A 23,562-nucleotide genomic window follows, 5' to 3' on the forward strand; every position below is an offset into this window, starting at 1 on the left:
GCAATTACAACACTATCCCAGTGTGGAGCAGGCTAGCAATCACAATGCTTTGATAGTGTGGTATTTTCTAGAAATGAATCACATCATATAAACAATTCTCTGGGGTGCAATGCAGGCTAGCAATTACAGTACTATCACAGTGTGGAGCATGCTAGCAATCACAATACTATCAAAGTGTGGCGCAGGCTAGCAATCACAATACTATCACACTGTGGCAAATGCTAGCAATTACAATACTATCCCATTGTGGAGCAGGCTAACAATCACAATACTATCACAGTGTGGAGTAGGCTAGTAATCACAATAGTATCGCAGTGTGGCACAGGCTAGCATTTACAATACTATCAGTGCGAAGCAGGCTAGAAATCACAATACTATCACAATGTGGTGCATGATAGCAATTACAATACTATCACAGTGTGGAGCAGGCTAGCAATCACAATTGTATCACAGTGTGGTGCAGGCTAGTAATCACAATACTATCACATTGTGGTGCGAGCTAGCAATCAATCACAATACTATCACAGTTTAGGTTAGTAACGTGGTAGGGATTCCAGGGTAGAGTGATTGCTCTATCCTTCACCCTGACCACTCGTACCTTGATTGTAGCTGCTGGTTGATGGCTGGCCACTGGCTTCCCCTGCTGAGACCTGCAGACACAATCTGGAGCCGCCTTTGTTGGAGCCACTGTTTGCCTCGGGGCCCTTAGCCCCAGGGGCTGCATGGGCAGGGGGCTGCCCTGGGAGGTGGTGTTAAGAACAGGGTTTGGCCAGTCAGTAGACCAGGCTACTCAATGGCCAATCAGGACCAGGGGCAGGACCTGGGAGGGAGAAGGGGCCGGTACAGCAGTGGGAAGCAGAGAAGGAATCAAACGTTCACAACGCTGATGTTTGCACTATTTTGGGCCTAAAAACAGATGGATAAACTAAGGGACCACTTACCTTAAGGGCGGTCACCAAAAGCAGTGGAGGTTTTGCTGCTGCGTGGGGCCTGCAGCCTCGTAGACCAGGCTACTTGATGGCCAATCAGGACCGAGGGCGGGACCTGGGAGGGAGAAGGGGCTGGTACGGAAGAGAGAAGCAGAGAAGGAATCAAGCGTTCACAACACTGATGTTTGCACTATTTTGGGCCTAAACGCAGATGGACAAGCTCAGAAACCTCTTACCTTAAGGGAAGTCACCAAAAGCAGTGGAGGTTTTGCCACTGCGTAGGGCATGCAGCCTCGTAGACCAGGCTACTTGATGGCCAATCAGGGCCAGGGGCGGGACCTGGGAGTTCACATAGGTCACCCCCTGCTCGGTTCAACAAACCTGTGAGGGCGCTCCCTTCCCCAAGCTTATTACACTTCGAGTCTCCCTCAATCAGGCTCAGACCGCTTTCAGATGTTGAAGATTTTCGAATGTGCATTGCTTTTTTTATAGACCTCTGCAGGACCACTTTGACTCAAAGTTCAAGGTTCAACTTTCACTCTCCCTTTCTCTAGGAGTTAATTTTGCTTACTTCACTTTTGCAGGTCATTTCCCATGTTGTTACAAACAACGCACCTTTCACTGAGACTTTTAAGTGAGCTACTTCCTTTTGCCGGACCACTCCATTACTTAGTATTGCTGATTTCACAACTGTCCTTGCTTCAAAGTTCATTCACAGGTCTGCTTTTCTTTGTGTCTCATCCGCACGTGTGCAGCCTTCACTTGCGGTATAATGTTGCCACTTCATACTTTCTTTAACACACACCAGTCTCTCAAGTCACTTGCCAACTCACCGGCTGTGCGAGTTTCTTTTTTGGTTTTACGATTTCCAATTCACGAGTCAAGGTTAGTACCACAGGCTTAGCCTCACATCCCCAACTCTGCTGTTCACTTGGGAGGGTCACTGGTGTCCTTGAAACAGCCTTCTGAGCTGGGTGTTCTCTCAGACAGCCCTTTAAGATGAGTAGCTATACCCTGGAGATGGATGGGGATGCATATGTGATTCTGAAAGGGGCCCTTAGGGGTCCCTCGCGATATGGAAACAAGGCAATAACCATACACGATAGGATGCACCAGACACGAGGTTAAAATTCCCAATGCTAGGGTTTATTGCAAGCAAAATAGTGTCAATTGGCCCACTGTGGTCTCACGCCCCGCGACGTGTATTCTCTAGACCTCGAGGGACGCAAGAGAGCGAATTACGTACATCAGTTACATATATACAAAATGCATATCATACAATCAGCTATGACATGTTTACCACCCCCCTTTTATTGAGTTTCTTTGAACTCGGGATGATGATGGACATTTCTGACGAGTATGACAATTATGACACTTTCGATGTCTATTCTAGTAACAATGTGCAATTAAGAAAGTACGGAGGCATCTTCTAGTTGTTGAACAGAACACGGTGCTTCTGTTCTTGGAAGCAAGCTGCACACGGGGGAAGATTCACATTCCAAGCCTTGCTATCTATGAGGTGCTATTCGTGTCCTGGGAGCCGGCACGCTCTAAAGGGTTTTGTGAAGGGCGGCCGTAAGAAGAGCATAATTCAAGCCTTTAGCTGCTTTATTCTAACATATTCTACCACAGTACGAGACTGGCTGGCAGCTGTGAAATGATTAAATGCCCTGCAGCTCTCCCTCAATGCTACAGAGAGGGAGCGTTGGCATTCCTTTCTGGGCTGTTCATGAGGAGTTTCAACGAACTCCTCAGTCCCGAGGGCTTGCCCTTTCATATTCAGACAACAATGTTAACATTTGAGCAGAGTAAGCAGAATTCGCAAGAATTGCAAGCTGCAAAGCAGTTTAGACAGAAAGCAATGAGCAATGGTTAACAACCAAAATGGCGATTCTTGCTATGTTTAAAATGGCCGCTTGTTGGTCAAGCATAGCACTCTCTATATCTATAATTCTGTGCATAAGACGGTTGGCCTTCGGCCATCAAGATACGTCTATCATCCAAATGAAGGGAATTCACTTTTCCAGATTGACAAACCCTCCTTTTGGCCGTATGCCAAGCGTCTTATTCATTCATTGTATCCTCCTCTGATGAGGATAAGTCTGGGGTATCTATGTCTGAACCTTTCATGTTATCATAAGCATCATCTTCATCATTAATGTCTATAGCCATGAATTGTTTTACTGTTTTTGTTTCATCAGTGTCTCTGTTATTTCGGCCATGCGTTTGTTTTCCTCTCGACACCATGTGCATACATCCATTAGTACATCCCTCAGTTATCTCAGTGCAAATTATTGGTAGGCATTGTATGCAACAGCAACATGTTATGAATATACCAAGTACCACCACTAGTATCGAAATTAGCTTCCATCCCCAGGACCGCAATAGTCCCCAAAACCAGGATCCTATCCCCCAACCCCCTTATTCAGTAGAGAGTGTGGAACTAAGGACATGTAGTTTCCTGATGGCTCTGAATATGGTAGGGGAGTAGTCATCTATGAACACACAGCATGCAGTTTTTACGAGTTTGCAAACTCCCCCATGATCAACTAATATTATGTCAAGAGCCATTCTGTTTTGTAGTGCCATTAGTCTTATTCCTTTCTCTTCTAACGTCATATTGAATAAAATATCCGTTGTTGAATCTATTGTATTTTTTAATATTCTAGACAGTTTTCTTATATTATAGGAATTTTCTATTTGGCCCAAGAATGGTATAAACAATTTGGCTACATCTTCACTACTCCTTCGGGTTCTACCTTTTAATCGCCTCACTACTTCTGCAGTTTCTAAGAGGAACACTCCTGGGAATAGTAGACCCAAGTAACACGTACCTCCCCAGTTCCTAGGTAACCATGGATATGCTTTTTCCCCACATATAAAGTAAACAGGGTCCCCTACGTACACAGGTTCTATTTTGTGCTTTAAAACCACTGTGTTCAGGCAGCTGCTAAACGTTCCTACTTTATAGGAACCTTTTTTCTTTAAACATAGGGGAACAGTTTTGGGGCTATAATCCACTGTATAGGCAGGGGGCACAGCATCTTTATTCCATTCATCCCTCATTCGAAATGTCATTACTAATGTTTCTTCTGCTGGCGGGGTCGGTCTATTCTGCCTATATAATCTATATAGTCTTGTTGTCTTTCGTGTATTTTCCCTCATGGGATCTGGTGAAAACACGCAAGCTTTGCGGAATATGGAACAACCCACAGGTCTCATGATCACTTCCTCAAATTCATTCATATTGGTCTCATCTAGCTGACCCGTATTACTCTTGTTTCATTTCCCAAAGAACATTGCACTCAACGATACTTCACATGAATAAACCAATGATAACGGTTGTACATACCAGCCTATCCCTTTCCCACCGTGCTGTGGTAAATGGGCACAAACCCAGCAATCTTTTTTCTTTAAAACCCCGTGGGTCATGTTCATGATGAGCAACAATGTATTGTTGCCATATCCTTCTCTATGTCTTTCTTCCATTGGGGACAAAGTACCAGTCATTACATGAACCGGGATTTCAGCAGCTGCTTTTGGCAAAAGTGTTTCTAATGGGTGCGCGGACTCCAGAAACCATAGTGTAATAGCTATTATTGTTGGTACTACCATACTTAGAGAACACAGGACCAATGTCCAAATCAGTACCTTATTCCTTTTACCATGCTTTTTCCCTAAATTTAGTCTCTAAAACTATCATCTTTTCAGCAGGGGTGCAAGAGGAGGCTGAAACCGGTCTTGATTTGTTTTTCATCGTCCTTCTTCTTGCTGGCAAAGTTCGTCGCAAATGTCTCTCATTCTTGATGCCAGAAAAGTTCAATGAAAATGTCACAGTTCAATTCTGCCAGCCCTTTCACAGCCTAGATCACTTATCCACTCCGAGCAAGATTAGTTGTTCTTTCTCCCACTGCTCAGACGATTTCTGAACAGTTCTTTATTTACAGAGTACTAGGTGCATCCAGCTTGTCCCGCTCTGGCTTAGGACACATGTACTTTATTATGAGCGCACCGAGGAGCCGTGAGTCTTGAATTGTCCAACTTGCACAACTCTCACACTTCTCTCCTCTACGCCCCTGGTTCTTACTCTGTCCGTGAGTGGAACCAAAGGCAAAAGAAAAGCACCAAAGATCTGTGGATCACTTAGCCTGTCGAGGCCGCAGATCATATTGTTTCACTCCTGGTATTGTGTGATCTGTAAATAGTGCCAATGCACTTCCAGTATCAGGCTCAGTGTCAGCCTGCGGCACAATGATGGGTAGCGATGAGCGCCGTGGCAGTGATGCAGTTTCTTTCTTTGGCTTTGGTGCGTTTGCAGAAGCTGGTGGGCGCCAAAGGGGTACACACGTTGTTTCTGCTGGTGTCTGCAATTCAGAGTTTGTGTCGCTCAGCAGTGATGTTGTTTCTGCTGGGCAACGTTGGGGCACTTTCCGCCCTTTCCCCTTTTTGGCAGCCTCCTCAGGTTCTGTTTCGAGTTTCACTTCTTGCTTCGGCTATGTTTCGAGTTTCACTTCTCGCTCAGGCTGGTGCTGTGTCATTCGATTGGCAACAGTTTCTTTCGTTTCCGAGACCGTTTCCTTTCTCTGGTCGTCGGAAGTTGTCAGCAGTCCTGGGAATCTTTTGGCATGTGTTGCATGGATCCATGCCTTGCGACCGTCCACTCGAATGGCCGTCTGTGTCGCCAAAAGTACTTGGTAGGGGCCGTGCCACCTGGTTGCTAATGACGTCTTCCGTTGAAAGTTTTTAATCAGGACCCAGCTTCCAGGCTCTAGCGCATGCCCCGGTCCAGTGTATCGCACTGGTAACGCCTCCTGCACCTGCTGATGAATCAAACGCAACTTCTGCATTAAAAGGCCAAAGTACGTGCTTAGCACAGGATGCTCGACCTCACATAATCTTTTGGGCTGCGGTGCGCAGCATAAATTTGCCGGTCTTCCCATGATAATTTCATAGCGAGAGAGCCCAGTTTTAGCCTGCACAGACGTGCGCATACACAATAGCGCTAGGGGTAATGCATCTACCCAACTCAACTTGCTTCTGGCACATATTTTTGCCATCTTGGCTTTTAGGATGCCGTTATGTTTCTCAACAAGTCCGGCGGAACTCGGATGCCTGGAGCTGTGAAATCGCTTGTCAATCTGCAAACCTGCACAGATCTGTAGTACTACTGCGCCCACAAAGTGTGGGCCGTTATCTGACCACAGGACACGGGGCAACCCGAACAGGGAGAAATACTCCTTCAACATTACTTTTGCCGTTGACATGGCAGTGCAGTCTTTTAAAGGATATGCCTCCACCCACTTGCTAAATGCACAAATCACCACCAACACATATTTGTAGTTCTGGCACCTTTCCATTTCTATGAAATCAAAATGGATCACATCGAATGGCATAGAGGGTGGGCCAAAACTACCTACTGGAGTCACGGTTCCCTTCCCTACATTGTGTTGCAGGCACGTAATACAATTCTGCACTAGCCTTTCTGCATTCTTTTTTATGTGCTCATTTTTCCATACTGTGGATAAATGCTGTACCATCTTCTTCGCGCAAATGTGGGTAGGGCTATGCTCCATTGTAACCATTGCGGTTACGTAACAATTTGGCAACATCCAGTTCTTGGTCTCTTTGTCCACCCAACATCCTTCCAAATCTAACTCAGCAGAGCCCTCAGCCCACCCCTGAATCTCTTCGGTCGTGGCCTTAGCCTGCATTTCTTTGACTGTGGCAACTCCATTCTCTATCATACAAGGTACTTCCTCTGTTTGTACTGTCATCATTCTAGTACTCAAATCAGTGGCTGTTTGTTTCGCAATCCTGTCTGCAAATGCGTTTCCCTCTCCCACTTTACATGTTACCTTTTTATGCGCCTCGCATTTTACTATTGCTAGGTGCTTTGGAAACGTAAGTGCAGACAACAATCGTATAATCAAAGGGCCATGTTGAATCCTAGCTCCATGTGATGTCAAGAAGCCCCTCTCAGCCCAGAGTCGGCCAAAGTTATGAACCACGCGAAAGGAGTACTGGCTGTCAGTATAAATATTCACGTTCAAATTCTCAGGAGTTCACAAGCTCTAGTCAAGGCTATAATTTCTGCGGCTTGTGCTGAATTATATGGGATTCTTTTACTTTCCACAACCCTTTCTAGAGTAGTGATAGCATACGTGGCAGTTGACGTGCCATCTGGTAATTTGAAACAAGAGCCGTCACAAAACAACTCCCCATCCGGCTCTTTTTGTGGGTGTCACTCAGATCAACTCTTCCCTTAGTTTCTTCCTCAGTGACCATTAAACAATCATGGGGTGGTGATTCGTTGTCACCAATTTCTGCTATGGGCAATGGCATTAATTCTGCAGGATTCAATGCGCTACACCTCATAATTTGGATGTGGGGTGCAAACAAGATAAGCTCATATCTTGTTAGTCTGGCAGAAGTGAGGTGTTGCGTCTGTGTTCTATTTAATAGAACGTCTATAGCATGTGGCACCATCAGAATTAAAGTGTGCCCCAATACCATTCCTTCCGTTTGTTTCACTGACGCAGCAGCCACTGTAATAGATCGCAAACATCGTGGTAGTGCACGCCCTACAGGGTCCAGCGCGGAAGAATAATAGCCGCACGGCCTATTTCTTCCACCTTGTTCCTGTGTCAAAACCGCCAATGCATATCCTTCACTCTCGCTCACAAATAGTCTAAAGATCTTTTTATAGTTAGGAGTGCCTAAAACTGGCACAGCACACAATGCAGCTTTCAATTGCTCAAACGCTTTCTGACATTCCTCATCCCACTGTAAAAGCATCACTGCATCCTTTTTAGTTAATTTTATCATCGGCTTCACAATCAACGCAAAATTACTAATCCATTGCCATTAGTAAGACACCATGCCTATTACAGCTCTCACTCCTTTTTGGGTCTTTGGAATAGGCATACTAGAAATACTTTCTATGCGTTCTGGTGTTAATCTTCTCCCTTCTTTCGAAAGTAGGTAACCCAAATAAGACACCTCCTTTTGATTATACTGGAATTTCTTCAAACTTGCCTTGTGACCATGGGTCGCTAGGTGTTTCAATAGTAATATAGTACTTTCTTTGCAGATCTCTTTTGTGTCAGCAGCTAGTAACAAGTCATCTATGTACTGCAAGAGTGTGCAACCTTTGGGTAATTCTAGCATGTCTAGCTGCTCTTTTAGCGCTCTGCTGTAAATACTCTGGCTTTCTGTGTATCCTTGTGGAATGCGTGTGAATGTGAATGATCGACCTCCTAGAGTGAACGCGAACAGATATCTACTGCTTTTATCCACTGGAATGCTAAAGAACGCGTTCTTCAAATCAACTACACTAAAGTATTCTGCAGTGGCCGGTATCATTGTCAGTATTGTTGTGACATCTGGGACCAAAGGGAATTGTGGGTCTACCACTTTGTTCAATGCGCGCAGATCAATTATGAAATGATATGGTACTTCATTGCCTCCTTTCTTGTAAACTCGAAGAATCGGGCTGTTGCACGTGCTACCTGCAATTTCTTCAACCACCCCCAATCTCACCAGGTCAGTAACAATACTATGTAATCCCTTCTCACCTTCAACAGAAATTTTATACTGGGGAATTCGTGGTAATGTAACACCTTCTTTCAAAGTTATTTTTGATGGCTCTATTTTCAAGCATCCTACATCGTTATCATGCATTGCCCACAGACAGGTTGGTACTCTACTTAGCTCTTCTGGTAACGCTTCTGACATAAATTCCGTCACTGGTGCATCGTGAGGCCAAATCGTGAGGAATACCCCATCTGCCGTACAATGTATAACTGCCCCCAATTTTCTCAACAAATTTAATCCTAGCAAGTTCTCCCCACAATTTTCTGTCAGAAGAAATGGACACTGTTCCGTAAATTGTCCTATTGTAATTGGGACAGCTTCGGACATGGGGTTAATTACTGGTGTACCTGCGAACCTTACAGAAATATTCTTTTGCCCCGACAGTGGGATCTCCGGAACCGAGGACAGCTCAGCGGAAGCGTGCTCACCTAGGAAGCAAGACAACATGGAGCAACATGGGTTCGATCCCCGGGTCCGTGCTTAGAAACCTCTGGGTATTAAGCGCATTATAAATAACCTATCATATATCAATTGGTAAGGGGATGACTTCTGTGCCCCTGTATCTACAAGGAAACGTTGCTCCTTATTCCCGACTCTCATTTCTACCTAGGGTCCTCTCTGATTCACAGGAATAGACGCTGGTTCCGACCCCTGCCGTGGGCTGTCCTATTGTGAAAATAACACATCGTCCGATGTGTAGTCACCGCTGCTGCTATAATACGTGTTTGGCTGTGTATCAAAAATATTCCCATTTCCCCATCTGTGTCCTCCACTCTGATCGCTGTTCTGTTGGTTGTGCTGGCCCTGATTGTGGTTCGGAACACTTTGGTTCAATGCCTGGTTCCGTTGAGCTTGGTTTTGACCATGGGATTGGTTTTGATTACCTCCATTGGTATATGCCTGCTGCTGCTGCATTCTATTTCTGCTTGGGCCATTTGACCCCTGATGTCCTCTATGAGGCCTTCTCTGGCCAAACCCACCTCTATTCTGTAGGTGCGGGCAATGCGCTCACCAGTGTCCTTCCTCTTTACAGTACGCACATTGATTTAATCCCAATGACATCCCGTGCATATTATTCAAATTTCCCCTGCCTTGTGCATTTCCTCTACCTCTATTGCATCCAATTACCTGCTGCAGTAACACCCTCGTTTTTAAATGTACTCTATCCTTCATCTCTCTTTCTTTCGCCACATTTACCCTGTTCTCGTAATATTGGGCTATGTGTAATGTCTCACTCACCGGTTTTGCTGCCCAGGCACATTCCGACGCCATTAACATATCTTGGATTGGTAATATTAGTCCCCTCACATATTTATCAACAAATAGCCTTTTTCCCGACTCTGTGCTCACATCCTGCCCCTGAAGTCTGTGAATAATCCTTCAAATCTATTGAAATAATCCGTTACTGGCTTATCCTTGCCCTGTACACATGTAGTTAATTTGTCCCACTGAATCCTTCTTTCTGGAATTATTTCTCTCAATCTCCGCATTATCTGTTCTGGTAGATCTGCCATGCGGGTTCCCGGATTTTCCCCTACTTTTTTATTTTTGTCCTCCAATAGTAACTCCGCCCATGTGGCGCCAAAAGCCCCCACGTCATCTACCGTCCTTATCTGTTTCCATATATCTGCTGGCAAAATGACTGGGAAAATCAAATCTATATCGCTCATAGTAAGCACTGCTGATCTCAGGGTTGACTCTACTTCCTTGTAGAAACCTGCTGGATTCTTTCTTATATCGGGAATTGTCTGTCTTGCCTGGAAAAGGGGACATGCACATACTGGGCGGTGAAATGGGCTGGTGTTACCTGCGCTTCTACTGTACCCGTCGCAGGGACCTCTACTTTTGGTACAAACGTGGGCGGAACCTCTCTCATTGGAAATGCCCCACTCACGATCCCTCCCCCTTCTCTTAGGTTCAATAGTATTCCTAAATCCAGTGATAGGCCCGTTTCTCCTGTACTTCGCTCGAATGCTCTCTTGTATACCGCTAGTATCTCGGGTGGGCTAGCCTTATTGTTTTTTATATCCTTGTCTATTAAATGTTCAGCCATCGATTGCAGTGCCTTTATTTTCATTGGCATGGAATATTCGTCAAATATGTCATGTATGACCATTGTTGGGATACTAGGATTCAGCATCCACTTTATCGCTTCCCGTATACATACTTTCAGCTTGTCGCCGCTCTGTACAGATGACATTGAATGTCTCCGCTGTACGTATGGTTCTACCGTCCCTCTCCCATCTCTTCTAATATCCCAACCCCTGTGCCCAGGTGCAGCAAACATTTCAGCATAATCATTATCCATCTCATTTTTAAGATCAAAAAGTCCATTCACATGTTCCTTTACTTCTTCATCTTTTATTCTACAACATGCTAATTGGTTCAAATCTAACAATCGTTGTGGCGGTAGTTTCTCAAGTAACTTTTTCCATTCTCCCACCAAAAATTCCCCCATGCATTCCAACACTACCTGTCTCTCGTTGCTTCTTCGGTACCCATATAATGAGGCCAATGCTGCCGTCCCATCATTTCCTTCTATGTACATTTCTGCCTCTTGCTGTAATTCAACCTTTCTTTCTTTGCTGATCGCGCTGCGAGTTACCCGTCCAAATCCTGTTCCTTCAGCCCCGCCTCTCGCATCCCCGGTCTCAATTTGAACTTCGGGAGGGGAGGATGGTGCTGAATCTGTCTCTGGAGCGGGAGGTGCAGATGGGACAAGTGACACAGGTGGCATCTGTGAAGGGAAAATATATAAGGGGCGCCTGCTTTTGAGTCTGTGGTCTATTAGGCAAAGCGATAAGACTAATGAAAATTAGACCATCCAGACCAGAGATGACAGCTGATTACTCTTTCAATTTGTAATCGCTAACTATTTATTTTGCAACAACCCATATGTCACATTACACAATGAAAATTATATTCATATAAAATATGGCTCTTTGAACTTAGAAAACAAACACATCCCTCTAAACAAACTTCATTCACAACTTCTTCATGCATTCATCACATTCACAAACGATAGAAAAAATGATATTTTGTTCATATCACAATAACAATGGCAATTACACCGTTTCTTGGTTTCACACTCGATTAATTTACAATGTGTCCATCTGTCAACATTCGACATGTTTCGGTTGAGTTCTTAAAGTGGGCAATGACTTCCCTTTGTGTATTATGTTCAACCTTCTTCAGGACAAGAGACGATCGCCAAATCCGTGTGGTCTCATAGCAGAGTGGGGGTGTGGGGGCTCGGCATTCTGGACATCGTAGTTCCCGAACACCAGCGGAAACGTAGAATGTCTCCACACGAATGTATGTCTAGTAACCAAGCAACGGTGAATGTGCCGCTGTGCGCACTTACTGAACGTGAAAGGGAGTCCAGTTTTCCAGTGCCCGGTTGATAAAGCTGAGCACTATGGGATATGTCAAATGTCAAGAGGCCTCATTTGTTGTTGGATTTACTCCACCGAACCGACACGCCAGCCACTGAATAAATCAGAGGAGGAGAGCAGGTTCACACACAGCTGTAGTAGCTAGCTGTTACTCAAGAAATGGGTTTTTATGAAACAGAGATGACACCTTACATATTTTTTCTTATTTTATAGACCTAGGCCTCTTTGCCTTACCCACACCCCCACTCTGCTATGAGACCACGCGGATTTGGCGATCGTCTCTTGTCCTGAAGACGGTTGAACATAATACACAAAGGGAAGTCATTGCCCACTTTAAGAACTCAACCGAAACATGTCGACAAACAGTTTTTCTATCCTCTGAATGTTGACAGATGGACACATTGGGCCTCATTACACGGTAGGCGGTGAGCCATGGCGCTATTAGCGCCATGGCTCATGCCGGTAAAATACCGGTACCGCCTTGGCGGAAAGGGGATTTACCGCCCCATTCCAAGGTTGGAGGGGCGGTAAATCCCCTTTCCGCCATTGCCCTTCCCCATTCCCATTTCTGCCCCATAGGGCTCTATGGAAATGGGGAAGGCGCTAATTACGGCACCGCAATTTTGCGGTGCCGTAATTAGCTCCAAGTTCCCTTAGCGGGTTGGATTTTAACGCCTGCAAGAAGCAGGCGTTAAATCCTCCAACCCGCAAAGGGACCTCGTAGTACGGCGGTAAGGGTTAACGGTCACCGTTGCCATTAACGGTGACCGTTAACCCTTACCGCCGTCCGTGTAATGAGGCCCATTGTAAATTAATCGAGTGTGAAACCAAGAAACGGTGTAATTGCCATTGTTATTGTAATATGAACAAAATATAATTTTTTCTATTGTTTGTGAATGTGATGAATGCATGAAGAAGTTGTGAATGAAGTTTGTTTGGAGGGATGTGTTTGTTTTCTAAGTTCAAAGAGCCATATTTTATATGAATATAATTTTCATTGTGTAATATGACATATGGGTTGTTGCAAAATAAATAGTTAACGATTACAAATTGAAAGAGTAATCAGCTGCCATCTCTGGTCTGGATGGTCTAATTTTCATTAGGCATCTGTGAAGGGCCTTGCTGGGTGCTGGGAAATTGCGTGTGTGCGGTCTGCGCTTGTGGGATGGCTCGAGCTGTGGGTGGGGCGTGGGTTAATGCTTGCGTGAGGGGAAGTGCTTGGGCTGCGGGAGGGGGTATGAGAGCTACTGGTTGGGCCTGCGCAGTCACTACTGGCGTGTTTGGTTTCGATCCTGGTTTTGGGCCTCGACCTGTATGGGTTAACAAATGTTCCATTCATTTGTCTGTTATGTGTAGTTCCTGCTGCGGGTATATTCCTTCTATGTTCATTTGCTCACGTCTCCCTTCCCGTCTTAGACTTTCCGTCCACTCCTCCTCCTCCTTTTCTTCTGCTACCTCAAGCTTCGATTTGTGCCTACGCGCATGCTTCTCTCTACTCCTAAATCAGAGCATTGCTTCCCTCCTCCAATCTTTGATAGTCTCAAAAGCTGCGGGTCGCGCTTTTTTCCTTATCAACAACCTTTCTAGGTTATCTATCCTCGCAATCTCAAAGCTACCATTAATCGGCCACTGATGGTCCTGTTGCTTTCTAGTTTGCCTATGCCAAATTTCACAAAATATTATCGCACCCACACCATATTTTGCATACATGTCATAAGCCGGCTTCCCCCCAGGCGGTGCACTTTGGCCATTTTCCAAGGACTGTCTACCGCAGCGGAAAAGCCCTGCTAAAGTGGACAGTACTCCAGGCATGTTTTTAACCTTCCCCTTGGTTAACCAACCTTACTCTGGATGTTTGAATTTGCAAAATCAACACTCTACCAATAATCAGGGTTTCATTTGAATCAGGGAATGACTCACCTGATAAAACAAGTCACCTGTGTTCTGACGCAACCTCTCCCAACGTCGTGTCTGCGCTTCTCTGGCTTGTGCCTCGTTTTGGGACCCTTGCCTCCTTTGCCCTCTGGCCAGGTACGTCGATCAGGGATCAGATGTGTGCAGATCTGCAAAGGAATCTCTCCTCACTTCTACAGGGCGCCCCGTACACCTCTTGATCCCGGCTCGATCGTCCCGTCCTCGCCGTTCTTCCGCCTCTACTCCGTTACAACGTCTACGAAGGGGCAAGTGGGGGAGGGTCCCTTTTCGGGCACCATCTTGAAAGGGGCCCTTATGGGTCCCTCGCGATATGGAAACAAGGCAATAACCAACCGAAAGGATGCGCCAGACACGAGGTTAAAATTCCCAATGCTAGGGTTTATTGCAAGCAAAATAGTCCCAATTGGCCAACTGTGGTCTCACGCCCCGCGACATGTATTCTCTAGACCTCGAGGGACGCAAGAGAGCGAATTACGTACATCAGTTACATATATACAAAATGCATATCATACAATCAGCTATGACATGTTTAACACCCCCCTTTTATTGAGTTTCTTTAAACTCGGGATGATGATGGACATTTCCGACGAGTATGACAATTATGACACTTTCGATGTCTATTCTAGTAACAATGTGCAATTAAGAAAGTGCGGAGGCATCTTCTATTTGTTGAACAGAACACGGTGCTTCTGTTCTTGGAAGCAAGCTGCACACGGGAGAAGAGTCACATTCCAAGCCTTGCTATCTATGAGTTGCTATTCATGTCCTGGGAGCCGACACGCTCTAAAGGGTTTTGAGAAGGGGGGCCGTAAGAAGAACATAATTCAAGCCTTAAGCTGCTTTATTCTAACATATTCTACCACAGTACGAGACTGGCTGGCAGCTGTGAAATGGTTAAATGCCCTGCAGCTCTCCCTCAAGGCTACAGAGAGGGAGTGTGGGCATTCCTTTCTGGGCTGCTCATGAGGAGTTTCAACGAACTCCTCAGTCCCGCGGCCTTGCCCTTTCATATTCAGATAACAATGTTAACAGTTGAGCAGAGTAAGCAGAATTTGCAATAATTGCAAGCTGCAAAGCAGTTTAGACAGAAAGCAATGAACAATGGTTAACAACCAAAATGGCGATTCTTGCTATGTTTAAAATGGCCGCTTGTTGGTCAAGCATAGCAGTGTGTATTTCTATAATTCTGTGCATAAGACGGTTGGCCTTCGGCCATCAAGATACGTCTATCATCCAAATGAAGGGTATTCACTTTTCCAGAATGACAGTTCATACATCAATAATCAAGATGAGTCAATAGTGAGTCAGTTTTATTAACAAATCTATAAAACGGTGAGCACAACAAACATCAGCAATTGCTCGATCTTCTCACTCTCAATACTTCATAAAAAACTGGGCTCTTATACCCAAAATTAGTCATCACGGACGTTTTGACCTGCGTCATTACCAATGTCACCCTACGTGGCAAACTGCAAAATGGTAACGGAGAGTGTGATTGGGTCTATGTGCATGTCTAAGTAAGAGTTCTATATTTGTATAGAACAGTGGAGGAAGGTGGGGCAACTAAGCCCTCCCCTCAACATGGCCACTATGAATGTCACTAAATGTACAATGTCCCAGTGGCTACTCAAACTATAGGATCCGTAATTACGTGGTCCTCTACAATTGGTTGGCTTCTAACCCCAACAGTACTTTTCCACCTATGTCTAGCAGCACGCAGGCTGAAGAACCAGGTGCGGATGAGCTCGTCTTAGCACTAGCTTCCCAACAATTACTATTGCAATCCATCATCACCTCGGTGGTTGTGTCAATTAGTACTTTGAAGATTGCCCTTGAGTGTGTACTGTGCTCTGAGAATTTCAGGGAGTGTAGCCACCAGCCGGCCTCCATGCATAGGTGTGACCACCTCGACCTTCCGACTTCCTTCTACCACGTGACTGGACACCATGAAATCAAGCTTTTCGTGTATTTGACGTTATTCTCCAATAGTCTTCTGACATCTTTTGTTTTTGCTTGAACTTTCTGACCAGGAGCCTCTGTTCTTTCACACTAATTGTATCCAATGTCAGCCCATTCCAGTTTGATAAGACCTTGGATTTTTGGCTCAGTCAACTCCTTAGCTGAGCTATTATTTTGTTTAATTCAATTGTTTTTCTTAACTGCAACACTGAAATGAGGCCTTCTTGCTTTGGTCAGTACTTTTCATAACATAGTGGAATCATCCATCCTTTACTGATCCATATGTATATATTGGCGCTTGCCTCATTATATCTATTTAAAAGCATGTGGCTAGCTTCATGATTATTTTGCTGCTTGCGTTTCTGTAGCCTCTGTACACGTTTAAACTAAGTATCTTCATCAGGTCTGTGGTATAAGCTTCTTCACCTTCCTTAATCCCAAGATGTCACTTAGCCTTGCTTCATCTTAATATTTTATTGAGTGTCTGCATTCTCTGGTCTGTTTATCTCTTATAAGGGTGTCAATTCAGTTTTATATGACATCACCATTCCCCTTCATCTGTCATCTTCTTTGCTTCTTCAGAGATTTAATTCAAATGGCCATCATATTGTCTTGAATGTAGGTATGGTTTTCTCAATGGGTATCTTTCTTCCCAGATTCTCTTAGGTATTGGTATTCTTATGTGTACTGCACAGAGCCCACGCTCTGCTTTTTGCTGGTTCAACTGTTCTGTATACGTCACATACTTCGGTTTCCATTTGACAGGTAATGGAGGCGGGGCAGTTGTAGTGGGGGTACTGGGCTCCTCCTCTACACTTCTGATGTGAGATCTGGCCTCCACATATCTTTTGTGGCCTGTTGGAGGCAACAACATCCAGTAGGGAACTATTTGGATTTTCTGCCTGCTGTTCTCTTCCCTTGGTCCATTGCTCTGCTCCCGTAGGTTTGCCTTCACCCTGGAAGTTCTGCTATTACTCATGTTCCGCCTTTCTCAGAGTGTGTCTTTAGGTTCTGCCTTTTATCCGTGTCAGGAGTGCTGCTTGGTATCAGGTGTATGCACTTCAAGTCAAGTGCCTGACTTTGCCTGACCCGATTAGCGGGACATGTCCAGTACAATGTATGTGAGTTAGCATTGTTACTCTCATTCACCCTCTTCCTCGGCCCAGTGTTTATGTAAAAAGGGCGAGGGAAGTTGGGACCTTGTAGAATCCTAAAAAACAGGATGGGATAGATGAACAAAAAAGGGGTGAATACCGCGTCTCACCATTGGCTGCCTCACCCCCACTTCCCGATGACACCTCACCCAGGTGATCCTCCCGCACTGATCCAGCCCCAGGAACTGGATCCAAAAGTGATGGCTGTGTCCTGCCCACGTGGATGACAGGTCCCCGAGGACTAGCAATGAGACACCCTTTTATTTCTCAAAGTAAGAAGCTGCAAGTCGAAACCAAAAGTCAGAAGCTTGTAAGCTTGTATCCTGAATCCAGCTGGAGGAAGATGTCTGCAGCTGCAACTCTTCAAGAAATCCAAAGGCTACTGTGCTGATTGAAGGACTGATCAAGAGAGGACCTTGACAGGCTGTATAGCGTGGTCGGGTTCCTTTAACAGTCACCCCGATTATTCGCAGAGTACACTTGGGCCCCTCAGAAACTCCCAGCCACAAGAACAGAGGACTCAGCCATGGGGCTAAGTTACTTTTGTTTATTAGAAAATAAACATGTTGTAAAGTGCTTATCTGTGAATGCATGAGCAGTGAGAATGTTGGAGTCCTGTTGTGAAATGTTGTCCTGTGAGTGTGTGTGAAGGTTCCAGCTTGTGTCAGTTAGAGCTGGGTCTGCCTGGGTGGTGGGACCCAGTGGTGTTCCTCTAAGGTTCTTAATGTAACTGTCTATGTAACCAAGAATAAAGCAGAAGTGTTTGATCAACAAAGCGTACCAGGGCTACGTTACATTAATGGTGATGAGGTAAACTGAAACCAAGAGCACGCGTGCAAAAAAGAGGAAGATGCAGTCTGCTGAGAGGGGGAGCAGCAAGATGAGAAGAGGAACCACTGCCCCCCCAAATAAATGAAGTAAGTCTCATCACCCAGGGCACAACGATTAGAAGGAAAAGCCCAAATTAGGGGTAGAAATCACCCAGGGCAAGAGTTGAGTAGGAAAATCCAATGAAAGGGCCCATAAGAAGGGAGAAGGCGCAAGATGTAGAGCCCAGGATAGGTGCAGCACCAGCGATAGTCCAGTGCAGCAGCAAAGGGAAATTATGATAAATTGAGCCCCTGCACAGGTCGTTGGGGCTGGTAAAGATAAGATGCAGTGCTTAGCTCCCATGTAAAGATGAAACAAGAGGTTGAATATCTTGTGTACAGCTCATGAGGTCAGCAGGAAAAATTTTGGCGCTGGGAAATTAGTGAGATCAGGCTAAACGGAAAATAGACTGGAGCAGATTTTAAAGAGTGATGGCTGTCCTTTGTGCTTATACGCTAACTTTTATGGCATTACAAAGTATAGTGCATTTTAAATCGGCGAGTTGTTAAGGGTGATTCATTTATCCCAGGCGAGGAGCGCAATGTATGTACTGAAGTGACGGTTGGAGGCAGGAGGTCTGCTGTGCTCTGATTCTGTGTTGTGACTGGTGACGTCACATGGACTTTAGTGGGTGATTGTGAAAGATGGAACGCCTATGTAATTGTCAGCATATGTAGCTGTTGTGGTCGTCACAGTCACATAGAAGGTTGCGGTCCATTGTGAAGATAAGTAAACAGCACTGCAATGCCAGTAGATATGAAGGTTGATGCGATGTGTGAGGAAAGGACCTTCATCTGTTTGACGCACCATACATAGTAAGTAGCAAGATATGAAGAAACATCATTTGTCATGGGGAGGAAACATCGGAACACTCCTTAAGTAAGGAGAATAGCAGGAGCATCCAGTCATGTGATGAAATGTCCAGAGTTGCAAAATCGGTGCAAAGGAGTAAAAGAAATGTGTTTCCAGTGGAGAAGGGGAGATTAATTGTGCACGAGGATGTCCTGAAACGTGAAGCGGCAAGTAAACAACGGTGAGCGTTAGCAGTGCCACCAAGGAGAACAGAAACCTCTGTCCTTTATAAGTGTAGCCGGCGAAGCAACAACAGGAAGATAATATTCCGAAGTGCAGGTGACTTCAGTATTATGCCGAGATGTGGCACACCGATGTATCCTTTCAGTAACATGTGCCCACTTTCTTCATAAGAGAAAGCAGTTTTAATGTTAACGCATTATGCGTATTATGGAATGTGGTGACTTTGCAAGAGATGTAAGGAATTCACAAATGTAGTATGTCTAATGAGTGTTAGTACACCAGGTGAGATTTAGGCATGAAAGCCAGTTATGGGTGGTGCATATATATTAAACTTCAAAGAAGTAACCATTTGAGGATTTTTAGGCCTTGATGGACATTCATGGACATTATAAGAAACAGGTTATGTAGAGAAGCTTACATATGTAGTGCTCGATGTGTGTCTGTGATGAGGATGAGTATGTGAGAGTTAGTATTAAAGGCATGGTCTAGTAAAATGTTTTATTGTCCCTACGGGTCGGCCATGTTTTTTTAAGCCTAAGTGGCTCGATTTTAGAAAACTTTCCTATGGACCTTACCTGAGTTTTCGTCCATTAAACGCATGCGAAAACAGGCACCAGGGAGCTGCCATTTTGTGATAATCCTATCACTTGCCTCATCGCCCTGGCTGACCTGCTTCTGTAGCACTAAATCAAATCCCCCGCCCCTGAGCCTGACATTATCAAAACATTCATATTCCCCGCCTCTCTCCGTGACGTTTCTGTGCTGCGTAGGCAAACGCGCCCAGTCGTCTTCTACGCGACTCCACACAGAACCCGGAAACCAACACAGACCATCTCACAACACAGCGCGCCACAATTCGGAATATGAAACTGCACTTTAAAATCAAACAGCAACACGGTACATATGGTAAAGTACATTTATTTGACATTAAATGTTTAGAGAATATTCAGCAATTGCCATATGAACTCCGAAAGCCATTTATTTTCTTTTTTCTGTATCCGCAAATCTGTAAAAGTTTATATTGAGTCACGCGCTGTTCCTTTATGGTACACAGGGTGTTGGTTTTTGTTAAAAGAAGCACTTTGGAAGCCCGGTGAACCGCAAGGCTGTTCCATCAACTAGGCACTAGTCCATCATAAAGGTTGATATGTTGCTTCTAGCCACTAGTACAGCGTAAGGGCATGTGGGCCCTTGGCGATCGTCCCTTAAAATTGTCAGTGTGCTCCAGTTGTTCACACAAAGCTGCAGGTGTCTGTTGAAAAAACCATCTGCCGGTGTCTCAAACCGATGACAGTAGCAGAACGGGATCAAATACCTTTTATGAAAATAAAAAAATTATTTTATTTTCACGGCCGATCAGAAACTATTTGTTTGCAAGGATAGATCAATGGAGTATGTTCGGCTCTAAAATCAATGCAAAAAGTAACAAAATAAATTGAGGCCAACACACAATATGATATGATATGATATATGATATGGCATTTGTAACGCGCCTATACACAAGTGTTTCAAGGCGCAACGAGGCAGGGGGGGAACAAGGGCAGACAGACAACGATCCTACTAGGCCAGGTGTCTTTCAGATCGCGCAAGGGGAAGGGGAGAGGGGGTAAAAGTGCTGTACATGGTTAGTAGAATACAAGATAAATAATAGGGCCAGCTGGTGGCAAGTGCAAGGTAAATGCCGGGAGAAGGGGCTGAAGGATACAGAGACAGTCCCGTAGTGCAGGTAGGCAGTGCAGGGAAAAGTGGCTGGGCCAAGGACCGAGATCAGTGAGACCTGTGGACCTGCATGCCCATGTGCCCACTACAAACACGTTTTCCTTGCTTTTCCTAGCTCTTCATTCATTCATTTATTCATGCATCAATTCATTAATTCTTCATTCCAGTATAAAAGCGTCTAAAGATTTACTCACATTATATTTGAAATTTCCGTTGTGTCTCTGCATAATGCAGTCTGTAAATCCGACCGTGCTCTTGACAACGATTTTTCGTATACTGAACTAAAATGAAACTCGGTCTAGTTTCTGAATTTTCTGCCTTATCGTCTCTTACGTTATTGCGCACCCCCTTCAAATGAAGTTCTTTCGGCATGGTCCCTGTCTCAAGGTCAAAAAACAATAGAACCTTATACTTCCAGTGCGACTTGTGGGCCTCTTCTGGGCGCGAGCTGAAAATCAAAGCCGCTGTCCTTCGCATTCTTTATTTTCAACATCCCGTAGTAAAGGCATCTGTGAGAACTTAAAGTTTAGAATCCATCTATGTAGTGTGCCACAATGTGCAAATGGGAACTGGCTTCTCTCCCAAATGCCACGGCCCAATTGGCGCGTTCTAAGGCCCCCAATTTTGTCCCTGTTGTCTGTGAGCTTTGCAGCCCAAAAGAATCATAACTATGGAGACATTTAATTTTTGGCGGAAGGTCAGGGAAAGTATAAAATACCACAGGAGTTGAGTTAAAAGTGAGATTTATTGTTTGTTTGTTTGTTGTATTATTTGCAATACGCAAGCCTCCCCTCCGTTAACAGTGCGCAACAGTGCACAGCATTTACATTTACATGAGAAAAATATATACATACACATATATGAGGTGAATAGAGAGAATTCAAAGATGACACCCAGCTTGTTCGCCACCCATGATGGTGAAGGTAGGGGTTAGGGTTACAGGTACACTGTACAACAACATTTATTTACAAAAAGACAATCGTATTGAAATTATTTAAACCGGGATTTGTACTTCACAACCAGCTCTGCTTCGGGTGGACATGGCACAGTTGCAATGTTTGGTGGCAATGGATCACTGCTCTGCACAGAAACGTCCAAAATTCCATATCTGTGCTTCTCTAACACAGCAACAATAAGGCCTTTCACAAAGTCGAACTGCATTTCATCATAGACTGGTTTGATCACCCATTGCTTACTTTGTTTTGAAAACATCTTAGTGTAGCGAGGCATCCTTACTTTACCCCTAGTCCTAGATTGTTCACGTCCGATATTGCTGTTATGGGCCAAGACCGCTAGTAGAGTGCGATGTTTCATGCCCCGAAAGCTAAAATGCAAGCGCTTTGGCTTGTACTTTAGGCACATATTGTGGAATACCTCCAAACCTCCTGTGTGACAGAATTCTGTCAGTCCTCTCAAATCTCTTGATAGAGTTTTGTCGAAAACAATCTTCTCAATGGCTTTGTGTGTCGGTGAAGATGGAATCAACCACTTCTTCTTCCTTGCCTCCTCTGGAGACAAAGGGCCATGTTCACATTGGTTGAAATGTAGGTTTTCTGACCAGCGGTGAACGTTGGTACAGTGGTGCATCAGTGACCGCCATTTTTCAAGTAGTATTTCCACTGACCCTTCACAAGTTTTTGAGCTCCATCAAAGATGGTTGGTGATAGACTGGGACCACTGCAAAATACTTTCAAAACCTTTTTTTTTTCCTGCAGCTGAGATTTTCTTACTGATTGATTTAGCAAGATGCCATACGTCAAATTGATGATTAATAAGTGGGAACTGCTCTCTCATTGTCTTGGCAATTGAAACGTGTCTGTCCGTGGCTATGAGGTGGATGTGCATTCCCCTTGATTGTAGATATTCCACTGATTTTATAAATCCTAGTTTCTCCATGGCCACTGAGGATGTACATTGTGTTACCTGCACGACCACCAAACTCACAATTTTCTTACTATCCATGTCCTGAAAGTGGTAGGTGCAGTACTTGGCAGAAAATCCAGGGCTGTCGCACTGTCCATCGCCGGCTAGCCTGAAACGTTTCCCTTCGAATGTACTTGCTAGAGACAATTGTTCAATTTTCCAAGCATCACTAATGGCCGGAAACAGATAATCACGTTGGTATATGTAGTACAGCGATTTAGAAATGAAATGGAGTCCCACAAACTGAAAGAAAGCCTCTAACTTTCTAAAACTGGAGCCACTAAAAAGTGATTCAGCTGCACACAGTAGATTGCCTGCTGGCATTTTCCCCAGCATCATTTGTGCAGACCATGATTTAATCTACAGGCGGCATTTATTTTGACGTTACTGCCTTTTATTTGACGAGTCACATTAATCAATGGCTTCCCACATACTTTCCCTCTAAGGGAATGCACACATTTCAGCATACTTATAATATCCATCAAACAACTGTCAAATACAATGTATTTGCTCTCTTTCATTCGACTGTCATCCTGCGTCAACGTTGTTTCGGCCTGTGACGTTGCAGAGATTTCAACACATTGGAAAGTAATATCGTTGATATCAAGTTCTGATGCGTCTATGGATGCTGCGGCTGGTTCTTTCTCTGTCATTTCGACATCTGTTAGTTCAACATTGATGGGAGAACACAACAATGTCGACAGGTTTTTGGTGGCAATTTTTTGGCGGGTGTAGATTGTGTGAATTGATCTGCAACTACTTCAGAGCTATCTTCAATACATTCAATATCATCTTCTTGTGGTGGTGCGGTCGCACAGTAGCAATGGTCCAATGCAACTTTGCTGTATTCTCCAAACACAGTTAATTAATGTTCTGGCCATTGGACATGAGCATCTCGAGCCTGAACACGCCTCGCCTCAATTAATAGTTCCTCCATAGTGTACATGGTCTGGCAAGCAACATCTCTCATTCGCTTCACTGTCTGTGTATGTATAGTTCTGACACCCACGGGTAACTAGAGGAGAGATTGGAAAAGGGATGTTCAGTTTA

This window comes from Ambystoma mexicanum, chromosome 7p, assembly GCF_040938575.1.
Source record: "Ambystoma mexicanum isolate Mex_15411 chromosome 7p, UKY_AmexF1_1, whole genome shotgun sequence".
In the NCBI taxonomy this organism is placed as follows: Eukaryota; Metazoa; Chordata; class Amphibia; order Caudata; family Ambystomatidae; genus Ambystoma; species Ambystoma mexicanum.